Source organism: Pelodiscus sinensis, chromosome 22 (genome assembly GCF_052426305.1).
Source record: "Pelodiscus sinensis isolate ZL-2025 chromosome 22, ASM5242630v1, whole genome shotgun sequence".
Classification (NCBI taxonomy): domain Eukaryota; kingdom Metazoa; phylum Chordata; order Testudines; family Trionychidae; genus Pelodiscus; species Pelodiscus sinensis.
In genome coordinates this window covers 1,308,424-1,314,636 of record NC_143073.1, presented here as the reverse complement: position 1 = coordinate 1,314,636, position 6,213 = coordinate 1,308,424, and positions in this window count along the sequence as shown.

The following is a 6,213-nucleotide window of genomic DNA, read 5'->3' as shown; positions in this document are numbered from 1 at the left end:
CTTATAAGAAGCACGAGGGATCTTTTTCAGAGGAGAAGGCAACATGCAGTGTTTATTGAGAATACAGTAGAGAAGCACTTTGTATCTGCTTTATAAAGACATACACACGCTGTCAAGGCTCCTTCCCCACTGTGGAACGATAAATACAGAAGTGGGGGCCTACAAAAGTACCCCAAAACCTTATCTACCGGGCTTTGGTAAAAAACTTCCCCTCCTTAACAACCTAGATTTTGGATATAAAAACTCCCCTACCACCACCCAAGTAATAAGAAAATGAGGAGGGAGATCACTTGGGAAATCTCACCCCTAAAGCACAAACCAGGACACACAAATTAACCAATGCCAGATTAATAAAAAGAAAAAAAGAGAGAACTTTTATTATCACCACAATATTCCTATTGCCAGCATAATGACTAGATGGAACAGTAACAAGGGTACGTCTAGACTACATGCCTCTGTTGCCAGAGGCATGTAGATTAGGCTACCAGACATAGGAAAATGAAGTGGCGATTTAAATAATCGCCGCTTCATTTAAATTTACATGGCTGGCGCGCTGAGCCGACAAACAGCTGATCAGCTGTTTGTCGGCTCAGTGCTGTAGTCTGGATGCGCGGGTGTCGACATCAAAGGCATTTGCCGACCACCCAGGTGTACCTCCTGGGATGACTGACTGTCCCCCTCAATAGCTGGAGAGAAAGTGCCCAGGCCAAAGGAGGGAAAATCCCCAAAAATCCTTAGTCCCAGTTTGAAATTCCTACCTGCTGAATCTACCTGGTTTTGGTAAGGGACTTAGCTAACCACTTACTCCCCAGGCTGCTGGCTAACCCAAATGGTGCGCGCGCGCGCACACACACACACACACACATACACATACACACATTTTTGCTACATCTTTGTCTGGGCTGTCATTTTGGCTTTTGGGGTCTGCCACTCCAAGCAAAGGACGATCCGTCCGCACCTGCCCCTCGGTGGAAACACATGGCCACGTCCTTCCTCCAGGTGATTATGCTTCTCTCCCGTCAAGGATTCCTCAGCCATAGGGTGGGGATTTGGGGTTGTGACAGGCAGTAACATTAATTGGGGAAGGGTTGCTAACCCTTCTCAAACACTCATTATATATGCAAAGTGTTGTATTATGTCCCTATTAAAAAGACATACGTGGCTTTGACACCCATTCATTGAGTAATAGAATCATCTCTACAATGTGCAAGCAAGGCTACTGAATTCATTTCCTAACTAGGTTGTGATTTATCACATTGAAATTCAGGGGTATTTTATGTTAATCAATGAGGAGCTTGGAAGGTTTTTGGTAATGTTCGCGGATGAGGTGGCAGAAGAAGAGGGTTGGACAAGACCTGAAGAGATCATCTAGTCCAACAGGCTCAATGAGGGACCAGCCCCAGGAGGCTCCTCTGGGGCAAATCAGCACCACAGCCTTTGTGATCCCATAATAATTTACAGCCATTTAGTTCAAATAATGTGGTTAAGGAATCTCCAGCTCTGCCGACCTCTCCATTTCTGTTTGGCAGAGGAGGGCAACAAGTGACAGGGAACAGATGTTTTGACAAGGTCTATTCCGTTCATTCCCACTGGGGCAACTGGCAGTGGCCACAGGACTCTGGGGTAGATGGACCGTTGGTCCGACCCAGCCTGCCTCCTTTTTGTTAACAAGTGTTGATATGTTTTTCTGTGTTCTCAAAGGACTCCCTGTCTATAAATCTCTTTCTTAGTTAAATCTCTCTTGACTTCTCTTCATATCCTGCTTGCCTTTGCATTCCGCTCTGGTGCACAAGGGAAAGGTGAAAGACAGTCCGGGGTTTAAGTCTCGAAATCACATGACGTTTGAAGGCGAATGTTTTTTTTTCAACAGGGGTTAGGTGCCTTTGTCTTTCCTCCATGACTATATTAAACTGCAGATGCCATGATTTGGCTGTCTTGAAAGGGAAGCTTCAAGGGGTCGCCGACTTAGTCTGTACAGGATAAACTTAAAAAACAACAAATGGTCTGGTAGCACTTCATAGAATAACAAAACATGTCAATGGGAATTGGGGCCAAAGGGGCTTCCTCACTCTCAGACCAATTATGGTCTGGAAGTGAGGAAGCTCAGAAGCATTCTGACCCCACCCCTTCTGAACAAAATGTATTCCCTCCTCCCCCAACTCTATTAGGTGTCAATGGTATCATGAGCTTTCCTAGGCACAACCCACTTCTTCTGATGACTGGAGTTTTGAGTTTAGGATGTGTAGACCCAAAATAAATAGGGGAGAAGGGAGAGGGGGGAAAGAGGAAAAAAAGGAAGGGGGTGAGAAACAAGGAGCAGAGGGCATGAAAATATCAAAGGGAAAAACAAGTAGGCGGAACTGGTAATCTATGAGCACCTGATGATTGGATAGTTAAGAGAATCAGATAAGGATCAAAGTACAGCAATTAGATAGGAGAGGTACTAATGCAAGAATCTACAACAGACAAAGATCTGTTGGCACCTTAATTGAATGTTACGTTGATAATGTCCCAGCCATTCGTTATCTCGATTTGTCCATTATTTAATATACTACAGGAGAATGAAAATATTTGTAGAAATGGAGAAATTTCCACCACCCTATACCGGAAGCCCACCAACCACTGCACTTACCTACATGCTTCCAGCATCCATCCTAGCCACATTTCTCAATCTATCCTATACAGCCAAGCCCCAAGATACAACTGGATTTGTTCCGATCCCACAGACAGAGACAAACCACTACAGGCTCTTTATAAAGCATTCCTAAAACTGAAATACGCACCGTATTTCAGAAGTGAAAAAACAGATTGACAGAGCCAAACAAGCACTCAGACAGAAACTACTTCAAGACAGACCAAAACAGAAAATAACAGAATTCCACTTATTACCTGCAGTCCACAGCTCAGACCCCTCCAGCACATTATCCACAATCAGCAACCCATCTTGGAAAATGGTCCCTCACTCTGAGCTTTTCCCCAAATACCTCATTCTCATTTACAGACAACCCCCCAAACTTAAACGAATTCTTTTAGGTAACCATGCCACACAACCACATCATAAGCATCCAGGACCCCAGCCCTGCAATCAGCCACGGTGCCAACTCTACCCGTGGATCCATACAAGTGAATTCATCACTGGAGACAACAACATAAGCTACCAAAGCAGAGGATCATTCAACTGAATGTCCAGTAATTTGATCTATGCCATCAAATGCCAGCAATGTCACACTGCTATGTAAATGGGACAAACTGGACAGTCCCCAGGAGAAAGAATCAACGGACATAAATCAAATAGACATGAAGGGAACATACAGAAACCTGTTGGAGAACACTTCAGCCTACCTAATCACTCTTTAAAAGATCCCCAGGTGGACCTCTTCTCACAAACCAATTCTACAAACCAAATGCAGAGAGAAGCATTGGAATTAAAATTCATTCACAAATTCAATTCCTCCACTGACCTTCTCAATCGAGATAACAGATGGCTGTGACATTATCAGCCTACCATTCAGTGAAGGTGCCAACAGCTCTTTGTCTATGTAGAGTCTTGCATTAGTATCCTTCATCCCGATTTGCTACCCTATGATCCTTATCTGCTTCTTTAAACTCTCTAATCTTCAGGTGCTGATAGTTCTACCTGCTTGTTTTTCCGTTTGATATTTTCATACCCTCTGCTCCTTCTTTCCCACCACCTTCCTTTTTATTCCTTCCCTTCTCTCCCTTCTCCCCTATTTATTTTGGGTCTGCACATCCTAAACTCAACACTCCGGTCATCAGAAGAAGCGAGCTGTGCCCACGAAAGCTCACGATCCCATCAACATGTTTGTTAGTCTATAAAGTGCTGCCAGACCAGCTTTTGTGTGTGAAGTTTATTTTGAGAGGGAAACGTCTCAGAGGGGTAGTCTGGTTAGTCAGTAATTGAAAAAACTGTTTAAACCAATAAATTGTTGTGCATCACGTTACAGTGGGGTGTTGGGAGGGCGCAATAATTTTTGTTCAGAGACCACTTCAGAAATCTTTGATGTGACCCTGGGCCGGTCCTAATCTGCAAGGGGCGGGGCCAGAATGCTTGTGGGTTTCCCCACCCCCAGACCATAATTAGTCTGAGAGTGGGGAAGCCTCTTTGCTCCCACTTCCCACTAGGCTCCCATGCCCCAGGATGGATGGGATGAACCTTCACTCACTCCCATGCCCGCAGGCCCTGATTCTCCTGGGGGTAGGAGGAGCACATGAAGTCTCCTCCAGCCCTACCGCCACCCTTCAAGGAGCATGCGGCACTTGAAAGTGCCACGCGCTGCTTGCAGTGTGGAAGGAGATCTCACGTCCTCCCCCTCCCCAAGTCCTGATTGGCCTGGGGGCGGGAGAGTTGTGCAAAGCTTCTCTCATCCTGCTGCTACCCTGTGCAAGCGTACGGCTCTTTGAACTGCCGTATCTTCCTCGCAGGGGTGGGCGGGGAGGCTGGAGGAAGCCTTGTGGATAAGGTAGAAGTGGTGGGCGTGGCATACCTAGACTTTGGTAAGGCATTTGACACCATCTCGCATGAGCTTCTTATCAAGAAACAAGGGAAATACAATCGAGATGGAGTTTCTATCATGTGGCTGCATAACTGATGGGATAGTGGTTCCCAGAGAGCAATGATCAAGGGCTCAGCATCATGCTGGAAGGGCAGGACATGTGGGGTTCCACAGGAGGACTGTTTTGGGACCGGTTCTGTTCAATGTCTTCATCAACGATTTAGATATTGGCACAGAGAGGACGCCTAAGTGGATGCAAAATCCTCCACTTAGGAAGGAACACTCAGTTTCACACGTACAGAATGGAACACGACTGTCTGGGAAGACGTCCTGCAGAAAGGGATCTGGGGTCATAGTGGACCACAAGCTAAATATGAGTCAACAGTGTGAGAGTGTGACACAAAAAGCAAACACCATTTTGAGATGTGTTCACAGGAGTGTTGTAAGCAAGACATGACAAGTCATTTTTTCCTTCTAGTCTGCACTCATTCATGGAGTATTGTGCCCACTCCTGGGCACCACATTTCAGGAAAGATGTGGAGAACTTGAAGGTCCAGAGAAGAGCAACCCAAATAATGAAAGGTCTAGAAAATGGGACCTATGAGGGAAGAGTGAACGAACTGACTGTTTTTCTTATGGAAAAGAGATGACCAAGAGGCGTTTTGATAATAGCTTTGAAGTACCTAAAAGGGTGTTACATGGAATACGGAGAAATAATATTTTCCTTAACCTCTGATGGTAGGTCATGAAGCAATGAGATTCAGTTGCATCAAGAGAGTTTTAAGTTTGACATTAGGAAAAACTTCATGTCAGGATGGTTCACCACTGGAATACATTGCCTTGGGAGGTTGTGGAATCTCCATCACTAGAAATTCTTAAGAGCAAGTTGGACAAACATCTGTCAGATTTGGTGTAGATAGTGCTTGGTCCTGCCATGAGTACAGATGTCTGGACTTGATGCTTTCTCACAGTTCCTTCCAGTTCTGTGAGTCTATGATTTGACATTGACATGGAAGTTCTAATTTCAATTCCAAATGCTTTATTTTAGAACGGTAGGGTAAAAACGAGGAAGCAGGCAATCTCTCTCAGTAAGATGCTCTGTGTCATGTTTGTATGTTTTGTGTCTGATGGTATAAGCAAGTAGTCGTTATGTGAGGCCAAACCCAGGGGTACCCAAGACAAAGTCAGATACTTGAAAGGGCTAGAACGGTCTGAACAGGCTGAACGCCTCTCTCTTAGTTTTAGAATATGGCCTATGTTCTCTGCACAAACCTGAATTTCCCACCGTGGCTGGTAGGAGTGGAATGACAGTGTTAGAAAAAACAGAAGCCCAAGTATATGATGCAAGATGGTTTTAATGGGAATGAGAAGTACAACAGACACTTGCAGAATGCAGCAGAGAAGCAGGTTTAGCATTTCAACAACAGTTACACCAGTGATCTAGTCCAAGGTGGTGCATTTCCCTCTTCCTTTGGGGCAGCTGCACGGTTTGGCATGTGCGTGCTCTCTTGTGCATTTTGGTTACTACTTAGATCCCTGCCAGCGTGGAATAGTGTGAAGCGCGATCTAAGAACGAGCAGATACTCAGAACGAGGGGGGGAGGTGTTGGGTCAGCAATCTACGACAAAGCATCACGTGAGAGAGGTTCTGGGCTGTCGCTGCTCCACTGACTGCAGTAGGAGCCATGGGCCCATCACTC